The following is an 18,446-nucleotide window of genomic DNA, read 5'->3' as shown; positions in this document are numbered from 1 at the left end:
TATGCAATGTAACAATTGTAATTTATGCTGATAGTGGTTTTATCAGTATGGGATGATTGATATACTCGAATAGCTTATCACCATTTATTAGCCTGTGTCCATACAAAGTGATAGGTTAAACGATTTATGGTTTACGTGATTTTCCTTAGTTTGTAAAACTAATCTTTTAATTGCATGATGAAAATAATAATAAAATAATCTAATATTTAAAATTATAACAACAACAACAACAACAACAACAATAACAACAACAACAACAACAACAATATACAGCGAATTGTGTATTACCATATCGCTCTATATATTATCCTGATATGGCGCTCAATTTCACCTCAAAACTCTCAATCTATATACATGTTTAAGATTATGCATTGTTCTTTCACTTATCTTCCCTCTCAAATTCGAATGCGTGTTTAACCTTTCGACATTGGAATCCATCAATCACGTTAATTTGATGCCCATGACAGACGCATGCGTGGAGAAAACGCGGCAAAAGCACTCAACTCAGACGGGTGCGCGTTGCTCAAAGGCTCGGTCGGAAAGACATTCTTCTTAAATATTAATGGACAAAATCTGGTTCCCTTGAAGAACATCATACCTTTTGCTGTAAATCAATTAACTAGGTAAGTTTCACTTTAAAAGCTTTAACATGAAAGAGATGCAGTGAGTTAGGGGACATTTTCATATCGATTGATTCCTATCCAGGAACCAGTCACAAGAATTCCTGTGATGCCTTAATTATAGATTATGTTGACGATTATATAAAGGACACCGAGACAAATTTTGTTTTTGGAATGCCAGTTAGTTTCTTTTTTGGCGTTGAAGATACAACTGTAGTCACTATTTTTGAGCTAAATCACACAACTATGTTGTAATCACTTTCTTTTTGAGTATTTCCAATCTACACATCCTTGAGTAACGTTCTTGCCAAATGCCAAGGCAATCACTCTGGTACAGTGGTAGTTTTCATCCCCTTTGACATTGTATGGTTGGTTCCCTCCCTACAAATTCCAAACTTGTGTGGATAGCTCTGTGCTGTACTGAATTATACAAATTGAGGTTGAGTGTTCCATTGAAACACCACATGCACATACACACTCGCACACATGTATACATATGCATACATACATGCATACATACATACATACATACATACATACATACATACATACATACATATACAATATCAAACTTTTTATTTTGAATTTCCATATAACGTTATGAATGTAGCATATTTCAAGAGGAAGGGTAACAATGAATGCAGCTTATTCCCAAAGTAGTACCATAAGTAAAATTTGAAATTAGGTGGTATTATTTTGCGATTTTATGAAAATCAAGATGGGGTCGGGTAACTGGAACCAAACATGAATAATTATTTATGTTGCCCAATTCTAAAAAACGTGAATGTTAAATGATTGAAATTGCCCAATTATTAGAAATGCAGTATGCTTGGTCAGTGTCAATGGATGGTGTTTGACAACAGATATTAACAATTACATTGCAGGTAATGTATATGTTTGTCATCTGCCAGGAATTATGCTATGGACATGGGAACGATATTATGGATGTGATATTATGGAGGTATCGTGCACATAATGAATAGGATTAAATAAGGTAGGACTGACCTGAATGAATTGCATGTCATCAAATGAATACTTGATACTTAGCATATTTGAACATTGGTTCTATAGTGCTGTGGGTATTGTAAAGTGTCTCTCTCTGTTTGTAAACAACTTAAAGTCAAACATTGCAAGACCAGTCAACTTTGTATTTATTTATTTGGTGATGATACTACTTTTGAGTTTTTTTTCGAGTTTGAAAATTATCCAAAGCAAAATGTGTGTGACTAATTTCTAAACTGAACGTTCTTTGTGTATAGATTAAGATTTGTTTATGATATAAATTAATAATCCCATTGGTGATATGCAAATTAGATCTGAAAATCTGAAAAGCTACATGGTGAATAGGGATGACATTTGGTGGGATATCTTTGGGTGTTATATTGTTCAGAACAAACTGACTCTAGCTATAATGATCATGTCCTTAGCAACAGTGAAATAAATGATGTGTGTTACAAAGACAACATGTAGGTAACTAATTAAAGACTCAAAGTATGAATCGAAAATGTGCCTAGCAACAAGACCATGCACATAGCACCTGCCAAATGCAAATGATGGTGCAACAATAAAACCAGGATGGTTTTAAGATAAGCAAATAAATAGTAATGTAAATGATGGATTCAAATACAACGAGCAACAAGACTATATGCCCACTAAGTGATGATGATGTACATGTATATTGAAAAGATAATAACAGCGATTAATTGGCAAAAAAATAAAAATTGACAAATAAAGTATGCAAATATGTGCTCTGTAGGGACCTAGAGAGTTGCCACACAACTATTAAGCCATTTTGTAATATGTACTGTGTAGGGATAATAAAGTTTAGATGGTTTGTGATGTGACAGTCAATGATATCTGATGAGTGTGGCCACACAACTCAGCCATTTTGTAATATGTACTGTGTAGGGATAACAATTAAAGTTTAGATGGTTTGTGGTGTGACGGTCAATGATCTCTGATGAGTGTGGCCACACAACTCAGCCATTTTGTAATATGTACTGTGTAGGGATAATAAAGTTTAGATGGTTTGTGGTGTGACGGTCAATGATCTCTGATGAGTGTGGCCACACAACTCAGCCATTTTGTAATATGTAGTGTGTAGGGATAATAAAGTTTAGATGGTTTGTGGTGTGACGGTCAATGATCTATGATGAGTGTGGCCACATAACTCAGCCATTTTGTAATATGTACTGTGTAGGGATAACAAAGTTTACATGGTTTGTGGTGTGACGGTCAGTGATCTCTGATGAGTGTGGCCACAAAACTCAGCCATTTTGTAATATGAACTGTGTAGGGATAAAATAGTTTAGATGGTTTTGTGGTGTGACGGTCAATGATCTCTGATGAGTGTGGCCACACAACTCAGCCATTTTGTAATATGTACTGTGTAGGGATAAAATAGTTTAGATGGTTTCGTTGTGTGACGGTCAATGATCTATGATGAGTGTGGCCACACAACTCAGCCATTTTGTAATATGTAGTGTGTAGGGATAGCAAAGTTTAGATGGTTTGTGGTGTGATGGTCAATGATCTCTGATTGTGGCCACTTAACTCAGCCATTTTGTAATATGTACTGTGTAGGGATAACAAAGTTTACATGGTTTGTGGTGTAACGGTCAATGATCTCTGATGAGTGTGGCCACACAACTCAGCCATTTTGTAATATGTACCGTGTAGGGATAACAAAGTTTAGATGGTTTCTGGTGTGACGGTCAGTGATCTCTGATGAGTATGGCCACATAACTCAGCCATTTTGTAACATGTACTGTGTAGGGATAACAAAGTTTAGATGGTTTGTGGTGTGACGGTCAATGATCTCTGATGAGTGTGACCACACAACTCAGCCATTTTGTAATATGTTGTACTGTGTAGGGATAACAAAGTTTAGATGGTTTGTGGTGTGACGGTCAATGATCTCTTATGAGTGTGGCCACATAACTCAGCCATTTTGTAATATGTACTGTGTAGGGATAACAAAGTTTAGATGGTTTGTGGTGTGACGGTCAGTGATCTCTGATGATTATGGCCACACAACTCAGCCATTTTGTAATATGAACTGTGTAGGGATAAAATAGTTTAGATGGTTTTGTGGTGTGACGGTCAATGAGCTCTGATGAGTGTGGCCACACAACTCAGCCATTTTGTAATATGTACTGTGTAGGGATAACAAAGTTTAGATGGTTTGTGGTGTGATGGTCAATGATCTATGATGAGTGTGGCCACACAACTCAGCCATTTTGTAATATGTAGTGTGTAGGGATAACAAAGTTTAGATGGTTTGTGGTGTGACGGTCAATGATCTATGATGAGTGTGGCCACACAACTCAGCCATTTTGTAATATGTAGTGTGTAGGGATAGCAAAGTTTAGATGGTTTGTGGTGTGATGGTCAATGATCTCTGATTGTAGCCACACAACTCAGCCATTTTGTAATATGTACTGTGTAGGGATAACAAAGTTTACATGGTTTGTAGTGTGACGGTCAATGATCTCTGATGAGTGTGGCCACACAACTCAGCCATTTTGTAATATGTACCGTGTAGGGATAACAAAGTTTAGATGGTTTGTGGTGTGACGGTCAGTGATCTCTGATGAGTATGGCCACACAACTCAGCCATTTTGTAACATGTACTGTGTAGGGATAACAAAGTTTAGATGGTTTGTGGTGTGACGGTCAATGATCTCTGATGAGTGTGACCACACAACTCAGCCATTTTGTAATATGTTGTACTGTGTAGGGATAACAAAGTTTAGATGGTTTGTGGTGTGACGGTCAATGATCTCTTATGAGTGTGGCCACATAACTCAGCCATTTTGTAACATGTACTGTGTAGGGATAACAAAGTTTAGATGGTTTGTGGTGTGACGGTCAATGATCTCTGATGAGTGTGACCACACAACTCAGCCATTTTGTAATATGTTGTACTGTGTAGGGATAACAAAGTTTAGATGGTTTGTGGTGTGACGGTCAATGATCTCTTATGAGTGTGGCCACATAACTCAGCCATTTTGTAATATGTACTGTGTAGGGATAACAAAGTTTACATGGTTTGTGGTGTGACGGTCAGTGATCTCTGATGATTATGGCCACACAACTCAGCCATTTTGTAATATGAACTGTGTAGGGATAAAATAGTTTAGATGGTTTTGTGGTGTGAAGGTCAATGATCTCTGATGAGTGTGGCCACACAACTCAGCCATTTTGTAATATGTACTGTGTAGGGATAAAATAGTTTAGATGGTTTCGTTGTGTGACGGTCAATGATCTATGATGAGTGTGGCCACACAACTCAGCCATTTTGTAATATGTAGTGTGTAGGGATAACAATGTTTAGATGGTTTGTGGTGTGACGGTCAGTGAACTCTGATGAGTGTGGCCACACAACTCAGCCATTTTGTAATATGTACTGTGTAGGGATAAAATAGTTTAGATGGTTTTGTGGTGTGACGGTCAATGATCTCTGATGAGTGTGGCCACACAACTCAGCCATTTTGTAATATGTAGTGTGTAGGGATAACAATGTTTAGATGGTATGTGGTGTGACGGTCAATGATCTATGATGAGTGTGGCCACAAAACTCAGCCATTTTGTAATATGTACTGTGTAGGGATAACAAAGTTTACATGGTTTGTGATGTGACGGTCAATGATCTTTGGTGAGTGCGGCCACACAACTCAGCCTTTTTGTAATATGTACTGTGTAGGGATAACAAAGTTTAGATGGTTTGTGGTGTGACGGTCAATGATCTCTGATGAGTGTGGCCACACAACTCAGCCATTTTGTAATATGTAGTGTGTAGGGATAATAAAGTTTAGATGGTTTGTGGTGTGACGGTCAATGATCTATGATGAGTGTGGCCACAAAACTCAGCCATTTTGTAATATGTACTGTGTAAGGATAACAAAGTTTAGATGGTTTGTGGTGTGACGGTCAATGATCTCTTATGAGTGTGGCCACACAACTCAGCCATTTTGTAATATGTAGTGTGTAGGGATAATAACGTTTAGATGGTTTGTGGTGTGACGGTCAATGATCTATGATGAGTGTGGCCACAAAACTCAGCCATTTTGTAATATGTACTGTGTAAGGATAACAAAGTTTAGATGGTTTGTGGTGTGACGGTCAATGATCTCTGATGAGTGTGGCCACACAACTCAGCCATTTTGTAATATGTAGTGTGTAGGGATAATAAAGTTTAGATGGTTTGTGGTGTGACGGTCAATGATCTATGATGAGTGTGGCCACAAAACTCAGCCATTTTGTAATATGTACTGTGTAGGGATAATAAAGTTTAGATGGTTTGTGGTGTGACGGTCAATGATCTCTGATGAGTGTGGCCACACAACTCAGCCATTTTGTAATATGTAGTGTGTAGGGATAATAAAGTTTAGATGGTTTGTGGTGTGACGGTCAATGATCTATGATGAGTGTGGCCACAAAACTCAGCCATTTTGTAATATGTACTGTGTAAGGATAACAAAGTTTAGATGGTTTGTGGTGTGACGGTCAATGATCTCTTATGAGTGTGGCCACACAACTCAGCCATTTTGTAATATGTACTGTGTAGGGATAATAAAGTTTAGATGGTTTGTGGTGTGACGGTCAATGATCTACGATGAGTGTGGCCACAAAACTCAGCCATTTTGTAATATGTACTGTGTAAGGATAACAAAGTTTAGATGGTTTGTGGTGTGACGGTCAATGATCTATGATGAGTGTGGCCACAAAACTCAGCCATTTTGTAATATGTACTGTGTAGGGATAATAAAGTTTAGATGGTTTGTGGTGTGACGGTCAATGATCTCTGATGAGTGTGGCCACACAACTCAGCCATTTTGTAATATGTAGTGTGTAGGGATAACAATGTTTAGATGGTTTGTGGTGTGACGGTCAGTGAACTCTGATGAGTGTGGCCACACAACTCAGCCATTTTGTAATATGTACTGTGTAGGGATAACAAAGTTTACATGGTTTGTGATGTGACGGTCAATGATCTCTGATGAGTGTGACCACACAACTCAGCCATTTTGTAATATGTAGTGTGTAGGGATAACAAAGTTTAGATGGTTTGTGGTGTGACGGTCAATGATCTCTGATGAGTGTGGCCACAAAACTCAGCCATTTTGTAATATGTACTGTGTAAGGATAACAAAGTTTAGATGGTTTGTGGTGTGACGGTCAATGATCTCTTATGAGTGTGGCCACACAACTCAGCCATTTTGTAATATGTAGTGTGTAGGGATAATAACGTTTAGATGGTTTGTGGTGTGACGGTCAATGATCTATGATGAGTGTGGCCACAAAACTCAGCCATTTTGTAATATGTACTGTGTAAGGATAACAAAGTTTAGATGGTTTGTGGTGTGACGGTCAATGATCTCTGATGAGTGTGGCCACACAACTCAGCCATTTTGTAATATGTAGTGTGTAGGGATAATAAAGTTTAGATGGTTTGTGGTGTGACGGTCAATGATCTATGATGAGTGTGGCCACAAAACTCAGCCATTTTGTAATATGTACTGTGTAGGGATAATAAAGTTTAGATGGTTTGTGGTGTGACGGTCAATGATCTCTGATGAGTGTGGCCACACAACTCAGCCATTTTGTAATATGTAGTGTGTAGGGATAATAAAGTTTAGATGGTTTGTGGTGTGACGGTCAATGATCTATGATGAGTGTGGCCACAAAACTCAGCCATTTTGTAATATGTACTGTGTAAGGATAACAAAGTTTAGATGGTTTGTGGTGTGACGGTCAATGATCTCTTATGAGTGTGGCCACACAACTCAGCCATTTTGTAATATGTACTGTGTAGGGATAATAAAGTTTAGATGGTTTGTGGTGTGACGGTCAATGATCTACGATGAGTGTGGCCACAAAACTCAGCCATTTTGTAATATGTACTGTGTAAGGATAACAAAGTTTAGATGGTTTGTGGTGTGACGGTCAATGATCTATGATGAGTGTGGCCACAAAACTCAGCCATTTTGTAATATGTACTGTGTAGGGATAATAAAGTTTAGATGGTTTGTGGTGTGACGGTCAATGATCTCTGATGAGTGTGGCCACACAACTCAGCCATTTTGTAATATGTAGTGTGTAGGGATAACAATGTTTAGATGGTTTGTGGTGTGACGGTCAGTGAACTCTGATGAGTGTGGCCACACAACTCAGCCATTTTGTAATATGTACTGTGTAGGGATAACAAAGTTTACATGGTTTGTGATGTGACGGTCAATGATCTCTGATGAGTGTGACCACACAACTCAGCCATTTTGTAATATATTGTACTGTGTAGGGATAACAAAGTTTAGATGGTTTGTGGTGTGACGGTCAGTGATCTCTGATGAGTATGGCCACACAACTCAGCCATTTTGTAATATATTGTACTGTGTAGGGATACCAAAGTTTAGATGGTTTGTGGTGTGACGGTCAATGATCTCTTATGAGTGTGGCCACATAACTCAGCCATTTTGTAATATGTACTGTGTAGGGATAACAAAGTTTAGATGGTTTGTGGTGTGACGGTCAGTGATCTCTGATGATTATGGCCACACAACTCAGCCATTTTGTAATATGAACTGTGTAGGGATAAAATAGTTTAGATGGTTTTGTGGTGTGACGGTCAATGAGCTCTGATGAGTGTGGCCACACAACTCAGCCATTTTGTAATATGTACTGTGTAGGGATAACAAAGTTTAGATGGTTTGTGGTGTGATGGTCAATGATCTATGATGAGTGTGGCCACACAACTCAGCCATTTTGTAATATGTAGTGTGTAGGGATAACAAAGTTTAGATGGTTTGTGGTGTGACGGTCAATGATCTATGATGAGTGTGGCCACACAACTCAGCCATTTTGTAATATGTAGTGTGTAGGGATAGCAAAGTTTAGATGGTTTGTGGTGTGATGGTCAATGATCTCTGATTGTAGCCACACAACTCAGCCATTTTGTAATATGTACTGTGTAGGGATAACAAAGTTTACATGGTTTGTAGTGTGACGGTCAATGATCTCTGATGAGTGTGGCCACACAACTCAGCCATTTTGTAATATGTACCGTGTAGGGATAACAAAGTTTAGATGGTTTGTGGTGTGACGGTCAGTGATCTCTGATGAGTATGGCCACACAACTCAGCCATTTTGTAACATGTACTGTGTAGGGATAACAAAGTTTAGATGGTTTGTGGTGTGACGGTCAATGATCTCTGATGAGTGTGACCACACAACTCAGCCATTTTGTAATATGTTGTACTGTGTAGGGATAACAAAGTTTAGATGGTTTGTGGTGTGACGGTCAATGATCTCTTATGAGTGTGGCCACATAACTCAGCCATTTTGTAACATGTACTGTGTAGGGATAACAAAGTTTAGATGGTTTGTGGTGTGACGGTCAATGATCTCTGATGAGTGTGACCACACAACTCAGCCATTTTGTAATATGTTGTACTGTGTAGGGATAACAAAGTTTAGATGGTTTGTGGTGTGACGGTCAATGATCTCTTATGAGTGTGGCCACATAACTCAGCCATTTTGTAATATGTACTGTGTAGGGATAACAAAGTTTACATGGTTTGTGGTGTGACGGTCAGTGATCTCTGATGATTATGGCCACACAACTCAGCCATTTTGTAATATGAACTGTGTAGGGATAAAATAGTTTAGATGGTTTTGTGGTGTGAAGGTCAATGATCTCTGATGAGTGTGGCCACACAACTCAGCCATTTTGTAATATGTACTGTGTAGGGATAAAATAGTTTAGATGGTTTCGTTGTGTGACGGTCAATGATCTATGATGAGTGTGGCCACACAACTCAGCCATTTTGTAATATGTAGTGTGTAGGGATAACAATGTTTAGATGGTTTGTGGTGTGACGGTCAGTGAACTCTGATGAGTGTGGCCACACAACTCAGCCATTTTGTAATATGTACTGTGTAGGGATAAAATAGTTTAGATGGTTTTGTGGTGTGACGGTCAATGATCTCTGATGAGTGTGGCCACACAACTCAGCCATTTTGTAATATGTAGTGTGTAGGGATAACAATGTTTAGATGGTATGTGGTGTGACGGTCAATGATCTATGATGAGTGTGGCCACAAAACTCAGCCATTTTGTAATATGTACTGTGTAGGGATAACAAAGTTTACATGGTTTGTGATGTGACGGTCAATGATCTTTGGTGAGTGCGGCCACACAACTCAGCCTTTTTGTAATATGTACTGTGTAGGGATAACAAAGTTTAGATGGTTTGTGGTGTGACGGTCAATGATCTCTGATGAGTGTGGCCACACAACTCAGCCATTTTGTAATATGTAGTGTGTAGGGATAATAAAGTTTAGATGGTTTGTGGTGTGACGGTCAATGATCTATGATGAGTGTGGCCACAAAACTCAGCCATTTTGTAATATGTACTGTGTAAGGATAACAAAGTTTAGATGGTTTGTGGTGTGACGGTCAATGATCTCTTATGAGTGTGGCCACACAACTCAGCCATTTTGTAATATGTAGTGTGTAGGGATAATAACGTTTAGATGGTTTGTGGTGTGACGGTCAATGATCTATGATGAGTGTGGCCACAAAACTCAGCCATTTTGTAATATGTACTGTGTAAGGATAACAAAGTTTAGATGGTTTGTGGTGTGACGGTCAATGATCTCTGATGAGTGTGGCCACACAACTCAGCCATTTTGTAATATGTAGTGTGTAGGGATAATAAAGTTTAGATGGTTTGTGGTGTGACGGTCAATGATCTATGATGAGTGTGGCCACAAAACTCAGCCATTTTGTAATATGTACTGTGTAGGGATAATAAAGTTTAGATGGTTTGTGGTGTGACGGTCAATGATCTCTGATGAGTGTGGCCACACAACTCAGCCATTTTGTAATATGTAGTGTGTAGGGATAATAAAGTTTAGATGGTTTGTGGTGTGACGGTCAATGATCTATGATGAGTGTGGCCACAAAACTCAGCCATTTTGTAATATGTACTGTGTAAGGATAACAAAGTTTAGATGGTTTGTGGTGTGACGGTCAATGATCTCTTATGAGTGTGGCCACACAACTCAGCCATTTTGTAATATGTACTGTGTAGGGATAATAAAGTTTAGATGGTTTGTGGTGTGACGGTCAATGATCTACGATGAGTGTGGCCACAAAACTCAGCCATTTTGTAATATGTACTGTGTAAGGATAACAAAGTTTAGATGGTTTGTGGTGTGACGGTCAATGATCTATGATGAGTGTGGCCACAAAACTCAGCCATTTTGTAATATGTACTGTGTAGGGATAATAAAGTTTAGATGGTTTGTGGTGTGACGGTCAATGATCTCTGATGAGTGTGGCCACACAACTCAGCCATTTTGTAATATGTAGTGTGTAGGGATAACAATGTTTAGATGGTTTGTGGTGTGACGGTCAGTGAACTCTGATGAGTGTGGCCACACAACTCAGCCATTTTGTAATATGTACTGTGTAGGGATAACAAAGTTTACATGGTTTGTGATGTGACGGTCAATGATCTCTGATGAGTGTGACCACACAACTCAGCCATTTTGTAATATATTGTACTGTGTAGGGATAACAAAGTTTAGATGGTTTGTGGTGTGACGGTCAGTGATCTCTGATGAGTATGGCCACACAACTCAGCCATTTTGTAATATATTGTACTGTGTAGGGATAACAAAGTTTAGATGGTTTGTGGTGTGACGGTCAGTGATCTCTGATGAGTATGGCCACACAACTCAGCCATTTTGTAATATATTGTACTGTGTAGGGATAACAAAGTTTACATGGTTTGTGATGTGACGGTCAGTGATCTCTGATGAGCGTGGCCACACAACTCAGCCATTTTATAATATGTACTGTGTAGGGATAACAAAGTTTAGATGGTTTGTTGTGTGACGGTCAATGATCTCTGATGAGTGTGGCCACACAACTCAGCCATTTTGTAATATGTACTGTGTAGGATAAAATAGTTTAGATGGTGTGTGGCATGACGGTCAGTGAACTCTGATGAGTGTGGCCACACAACTCAGCCATTTTGTAATATGTACTGTGTAGGGATAAAATAGTTTAGATGGTTTTGTGGTGTGACGGTCAATGATCTCTGATGAGTGTGGCCACACAACTCAGCCATTTTGTAATATGTACTGTGTAGGGATAAAATAGTTTAGATGGTTTTGTTGTGTGACGGCCAATGATCTATGATGAGTGTGGCCACACAACTCAGCCATTTTGTAATATGTTGTACTGTGTAGGGATAACAAAGTTTAGATAGTTTGTGGTGTGACGGTCAATGATCTCTTATGAGTGTGGCCACATAACTCAGCCATTTTGTAATATGTACTGTGTAGGGATAACAAAGTTTAGATGGTTTGTGGTGTGACGGTCAGTGATCTCTGATGATTATGGCCACACAACTCAGCCATTTTGTAATATGAACTGTGTAGGGATAAAATAGTTTAGATGGTTTTGTGGTGTGACGGTCAATGAGCTCTGATGAGTGTGGCCACACAACTCAGCCATTTTGTAATATGTACTGTGTAGGGATAACAAAGTTTAGATGGTTTGTGGTGTGATGGTCAATGATCTATGATGAGTGTGGCCACACAACTCAGCCATTTTGTAATATGTAGTGTGTAGGGATAACAAAGTTTAGATGGTTTGTGGTGTGACGGTCAATGATCTATGATGAGTGTGGCCACACAACTCAGCCATTTTGTAATATGTAGTGTGTAGGGATAGCAAAGTTTAGATGGTTTGTGGTGTGATGGTCAATGATCTCTGATTGTAGCCACACAACTCAGCCATTTTGTAATATGTACTGTGTAGGGATAACAAAGTTTACATGGTTTGTAGTGTGACGGTCAATGATCTCTGATGAGTGTGGCAACACAACTCAGCCATTTTGTAATATGTACCGTGTAGGGATAACAAAGTTTAGATGGTTTGTGGTGTGACGGTCAGTGATCTCTGATGAGTATGGCCACACAACTCAGCCATTTTGTAACATGTACTGTGTAGGGATAACAAAGTTTAGATGGTTTGTGGTGTGACGGTCAATGATCTCTGATGAGTGTGACCACACAACTCAGCCATTTTGTAATATGTTGTACTGTGTAGGGATAACAAAGTTTAGATGGTTTGTGGTGTGACGGTCAATGATCTCTTATGAGTGTGGCCACATAACTCAGCCATTTTGTAACATGTACTGTGTAGGGATAACAAAGTTTAGATGGTTTGTGGTGTGACGGTCAATGATCTCTGATGAGTGTGACCACACAACTCAGCCATTTTGTAATATGTTGTACTGTGTAGGGATAACAAAGTTTAGATGGTTTGTGGTGTGACGGTCAATGATCTCTTATGAGTGTGGCCACATAACTCAGCCATTTTGTAATATGTACTGTGTAGGGATAACAAAGTTTACATGGTTTGTGGTGTGACGGTCAGTGATCTCTGATGATTATGGCCACACAACTCAGCCATTTTGTAATATGAACTGTGTAGGGATAAAATAGTTTAGATGGTTTTGTGGTGTGAAGGTCAATGATCTCTGATGAGTGTGGCCACACAACTCAGCCATTTTGTAATATGTACTGTGTAGGGATAAAATAGTTTAGATGGTTTCGTTGTGTGACGGTCAATGATCTATGATGAGTGTGGCCACACAACTCAGCCATTTTGTAATATGTAGTGTGTAGGGATAACAATGTTTAGATGGTTTGTGGTGTGACGGTCAGTGAACTCTGATGAGTGTGGCCACACAACTCAGCCATTTTGTAATATGTACTGTGTAGGGATAAAATAGTTTAGATGGTTTTGTGGTGTGACGGTCAATGATCTCTGATGAGTGTGGCCACACAACTCAGCCATTTTGTAATATGTAGTGTGTAGGGATAACAATGTTTAGATGGTATGTGGTGTGACGGTCAATGATCTATGATGAGTGTGGCCACAAAACTCAGCCATTTTGTAATATGTACTGTGTAGGGATAACAAAGTTTACATGGTTTGTGATGTGACGGTCAATGATCTTTGGTGAGTGCGGCCACACAACTCAGCCTTTTTGTAATATGTACTGTGTAGGGATAACAAAGTTTAGATGGTTTGTGGTGTGACGGTCAATGATCTCTGATGAGTGTGGCCACACAACTCAGCCATTTTGTAATATGTAGTGTGTAGGGATAATAAAGTTTAGATGGTTTGTGGTGTGACGGTCAATGATCTATGATGAGTGTGGCCACAAAACTCAGCCATTTTGTAATATGTACTGTGTAAGGATAACAAAGTTTAGATGGTTTGTGGTGTGACGGTCAATGATCTCTTATGAGTGTGGCCACACAACTCAGCCATTTTGTAATATGTAGTGTGTAGGGATAATAACGTTTAGATGGTTTGTGGTGTGACGGTCAATGATCTATGATGAGTGTGGCCACAAAACTCAGCCATTTTGTAATATGTACTGTGTAAGGATAACAAAGTTTAGATGGTTTGTGGTGTGACGGTCAATGATCTCTGATGAGTGTGGCCACACAACTCAGCCATTTTGTAATATGTAGTGTGTAGGGATAATAAAGTTTAGATGGTTTGTGGTGTGACGGTCAATGATCTATGATGAGTGTGGCCACAAAACTCAGCCATTTTGTAATATGTACTGTGTAGGGATAATAAAGTTTAGATGGTTTGTGGTGTGACGGTCAATGATCTCTGATGAGTGTGGCCACACAACTCAGCCATTTTGTAATATGTAGTGTGTAGGGATAATAAAGTTTAGATGGTTTGTGGTGTGACGGTCAATGATCTATGATGAGTGTGGCCACAAAACTCAGCCATTTTGTAATATGTACTGTGTAAGGATAACAAAGTTTAGATGGTTTGTGGTGTGACGGTCAATGATCTCTTATGAGTGTGGCCACACAACTCAGCCATTTTGTAATATGTACTGTGTAGGGATAATAAAGTTTAGATGGTTTGTGGTGTGACGGTCAATGATCTACGATGAGTGTGGCCACAAAACTCAGCCATTTTGTAATATGTACTGTGTAAGGATAACAAAGTTTAGATGGTTTGTGGTGTGACGGTCAATGATCTATGATGAGTGTGGCCACAAAACTCAGCCATTTTGTAATATGTACTGTGTAGGGATAATAAAGTTTAGATGGTTTGTGGTGTGACGGTCAATGATCTCTGATGAGTGTGGCCACACAACTCAGCCATTTTGTAATATGTAGTGTGTAGGGATAACAATGTTTAGATGGTTTGTGGTGTGACGGTCAGTGAACTCTGATGAGTGTGGCCACACAACTCAGCCATTTTGTAATATGTACTGTGTAGGGATAACAAAGTTTACATGGTTTGTGATGTGACGGTCAATGATCTCTGATGAGTGTGACCACACAACTCAGCCATTTTGTAATATATTGTACTGTGTAGGGATAACAAAGTTTAGATGGTTTGTGGTGTGACGGTCAGTGATCTCTGATGAGTATGGCCACACAACTCAGCCATTTTGTAATATATTGTACTGTGTAGGGATAACAAAGTTTAGATGGTTTGTGGTGTGACGGTCAGTGATCTCTGATGAGTATGGCCACACAACTCAGCCATTTTGTAATATATTGTACTGTGTAGGGATAACAAAGTTTAGATGGTTTGTGATGTGACGGTCAGTGATCTCTGATGAGCGTGGCCACACAACTCAGCCATTTTATAATATGTACTGTGTAGGGATAACAAAGTTTAGATGGTTTGTTGTGTGACGGTCAATGATCTCTGATGAGTGTGGCCACACAACTCAGCCATTTTGTAATATGTACTGTGTAGGATAAAATAGTTTAGATGGTGTGTGGCATGACGGTCAGTGAACTCTGATGAGTGTGGCCACACAACTCAGCCATTTTGTAATATGTACTGTGTAGGGATAAAATAGTTTAGATGGTTTTGTGGTGTGACGGTCAATGATCTCTGATGAGTGTGGCCACACAACTCAGCCATTTTGTAATATGTACTGTGTAGGGATAAAATAGTTTAGATGGTTTTGTTGTGTGACGGCCAATGATCTATGATGAGTGTGGCCACACAACTCAGCCATTTTGTAATATGTAGTGTGTAGGGATAACAATGTTTAGATGGTTTGTGGTGTGACGGTCAGTGAACTCTGATGAGTGTGGCCACACAACTCAGCCATTTTGTAATATGTACTGTGTAGGGATAACAAAGTTTACATGGTTTGTGGTGTGACGGTCAATGATCTCTGATGAGTGTAACCAAACAACTCAGCCATTTTGTATTTTGTAATATATACTGTGTAGGGATAACAAAGCTTAGATGGTTTGTGGTGTGACGGTCAGTGATCTCTGATGAGTATGGCCACACAACTCAGCCATTTTGTAATATATTGTACTGGGTAGGGATAACAAAGTTTAGATGGTTTGTGGTGTGACGGTCAGTGATCTCTGATGAGTGTGGCCACACAACTCAGCCATTTTATAATATGTACTGTGTAGGATAAAATAGTTTAGATGGTGTGTGGTGTGACGGTCAGTGATCTCTGATGAGTATGGCCACACAACTCAGCCATTTTGTAATATATTGTACTGTGTAGGGATAACAAAGTTTAGATGGTTTGTGGTGTGACGGTCAGTGATCTCTGATGAGTGTGGCCACACAACTCAGCCATTTTATAATATGTACTGTGTAGGGATAACAAAGTTTAGATGGTGTTGTGGTGTGACGGTCAATGATCTCTGATGAGTGTGGCCACACAACTCAGCCATTTTGTAATATGTACTGTGTAGGGATAACAAAGTTTAGATGGTTTGTGGTGTGACGGTCAGTGATCTCTGATGGTTGTGGCCACATAACTCAGCCATTTTGTAATATATTGTACTGTGTAGGGATAACAAAGTTTAGATGGTTTGTGGCGTGACGGTCAGTGATCTCTTATGAGTGTGGCCACACAACTCAGCCATTTTGTAATATGTAGTGTGTAGGGATAACAAAGTTTAGATGGTTTGTGGTGTGATGGTCAGTGATCTCTGATGGTTGTGGCCCGATAACTCAGCCATTTTCATGACATTCACAAGCCATTAACGGTCCAAGTGCAACAAACCCGCGGGCTTGCCTGACGAAAACGGGTGTCATAAAAGTTGTTTGCATCTCTAAAGCTGTTTGTAGTGTTACTTATAATAGCCTAATAAATTGATAACAACTGATATAAGACGGAGATAAGGTTTGCCTCAATTGACCCACTCCTTAGAAATGATCTTACGCTGTGAACTACACTGTTTACTTGTGTTATGTAAGAGCCCATCATCACATGTGTAAATATTGGTACTCTTTGATAACAAGTGGACTTGCTTCTTTAATGGCTTGTCCCAGTAATGGTAAATATGTACTGTGTAGGGATAACAAAGTTTAGATGGTTCGTGGTGTGACGGTCAATGATCTTTGGTGAGTGCGGCCACACAACTCAGCCATTTTGTAATATGTACTGTGTAGGGATAACAAAGTTTAGATGGTTTGTGGTGTGACGGTCAGTGATCTCTGATGGTTGTGGCCACATAACTCAGCCATTTTGTAAATATGTACTGTGTAGGGATATAACAAAGTTTAGATGGTTCGTGGTGTGACGGTCAATGATCTTTGGTGAGTGCGGCCACACAACTCAGCCTTTTTGTAATATGTACTGTGTAGGGATAACAAAGTTTAGATGGTTTGTGGTGTGACGGTCAATGATCTCTGATGAGTGTGGCCACACAACTCAGCCATTTTGTAATATGTACTGTGTAGGGATAAAACACAAGTTTAGCTTGAATAGTATTGGTTCTTCATTGCCTTTTAATGTAAAATGTTAGATGATGTTGTAATTGCAGTGTCAATGTGTAGTATATTCTACATATGTAGATGTATTGATGAGACGACAGGTGACATGTATACATATTCATGTCAAGTACGTATAATTGGGACAGCATATGAGTAAAAAAAATATGCCTCAGTATTGATAGTTTTTCTTAGTTGTGTCATTGAAATGGGGGAAAAATTGACAAGTTAGGATTATTAAATAACCCGGACAGGGGCTTTTAAAGTAAAGCACTATAAATAACTACCTAACTAATGCAATTAATGTGTCGTGCTGGTGATTTTTAAAAAGATTGAAACTGCATGTATATGCCATTAAATTTAGTTATCATTTGTAGATCTACCAGAGTATGGGGGAAAAGAAACACTGCATCCATAAAGAGACGTAGTAAAGCTAGAAGACAAAGAAAAAGAAAACTTCACAAGTTGCAAAAACATTCATCTCATCCGCTTACTGCGTTACCTTCATTCGATTCATCATATGAGGAGCAAGTTCATACACCTATATACTGTGAATCAAAGAAAAGGACCCAGAAAGATGTATTTCTGACTGATCATGATTCTAACCATTCATCTTCTCTACAAACTGAGTTGCCACGATTTGATTCATCATCATCTGAGGAGGAAGTTCATACTCCAATCTCCCACGAACCTAAGCAAAGGACAATTGAAGAATTATTTCCCACTGATCCTTTACTTTATGGTTTCTACAATTGGAGAATGCTAAACTTTAAGCTTCGCAAAATGGAGAACAAGCAAACTATATGATAACCTTCAATAAAGTAGGGGAGCAAGATGTTATCATTCTAGAGACATTATCATCTGAAACATGAAAATATCAGACAATTGACACCGTTGACAATAGGCGTAACAATATTTGTAAGTTTGCATCATCTATCAATCACAGACAAATTATCTGACTTCTGGCCATGGGTGAGTGTCTACATTTAATACATGGGCGA

General features: G+C 39.1%; 1 long non-coding RNA gene across 1 annotated transcript; it reads left to right on the top strand.

Moving 5' to 3' along the window:
* Window positions 1–504: 504 nt before the first annotated feature.
* Window positions 505–17,884, top strand: LOC144438340 (uncharacterized). Its single transcript, XR_013481040.1, has 3 exons — window positions 505–623; window positions 1,505–1,614; window positions 17,823–17,884. It is a non-coding gene; the product is annotated as an uncharacterized LOC144438340 (long non-coding RNA).
* The last annotated feature ends 562 nt before the right edge of the window (window positions 17,885–18,446 follow it).

The sequence above is a fragment of the Glandiceps talaboti genome, chromosome 7 (genome assembly GCF_964340395.1).
Source record: "Glandiceps talaboti chromosome 7, keGlaTala1.1, whole genome shotgun sequence".
Classification (NCBI taxonomy): domain Eukaryota; kingdom Metazoa; phylum Hemichordata; class Enteropneusta; family Spengelidae; genus Glandiceps; species Glandiceps talaboti.
The sequence above is the reverse complement of the archived record's forward strand: the minus strand, read 5'-3'. Positions and strand labels throughout refer to the sequence as shown.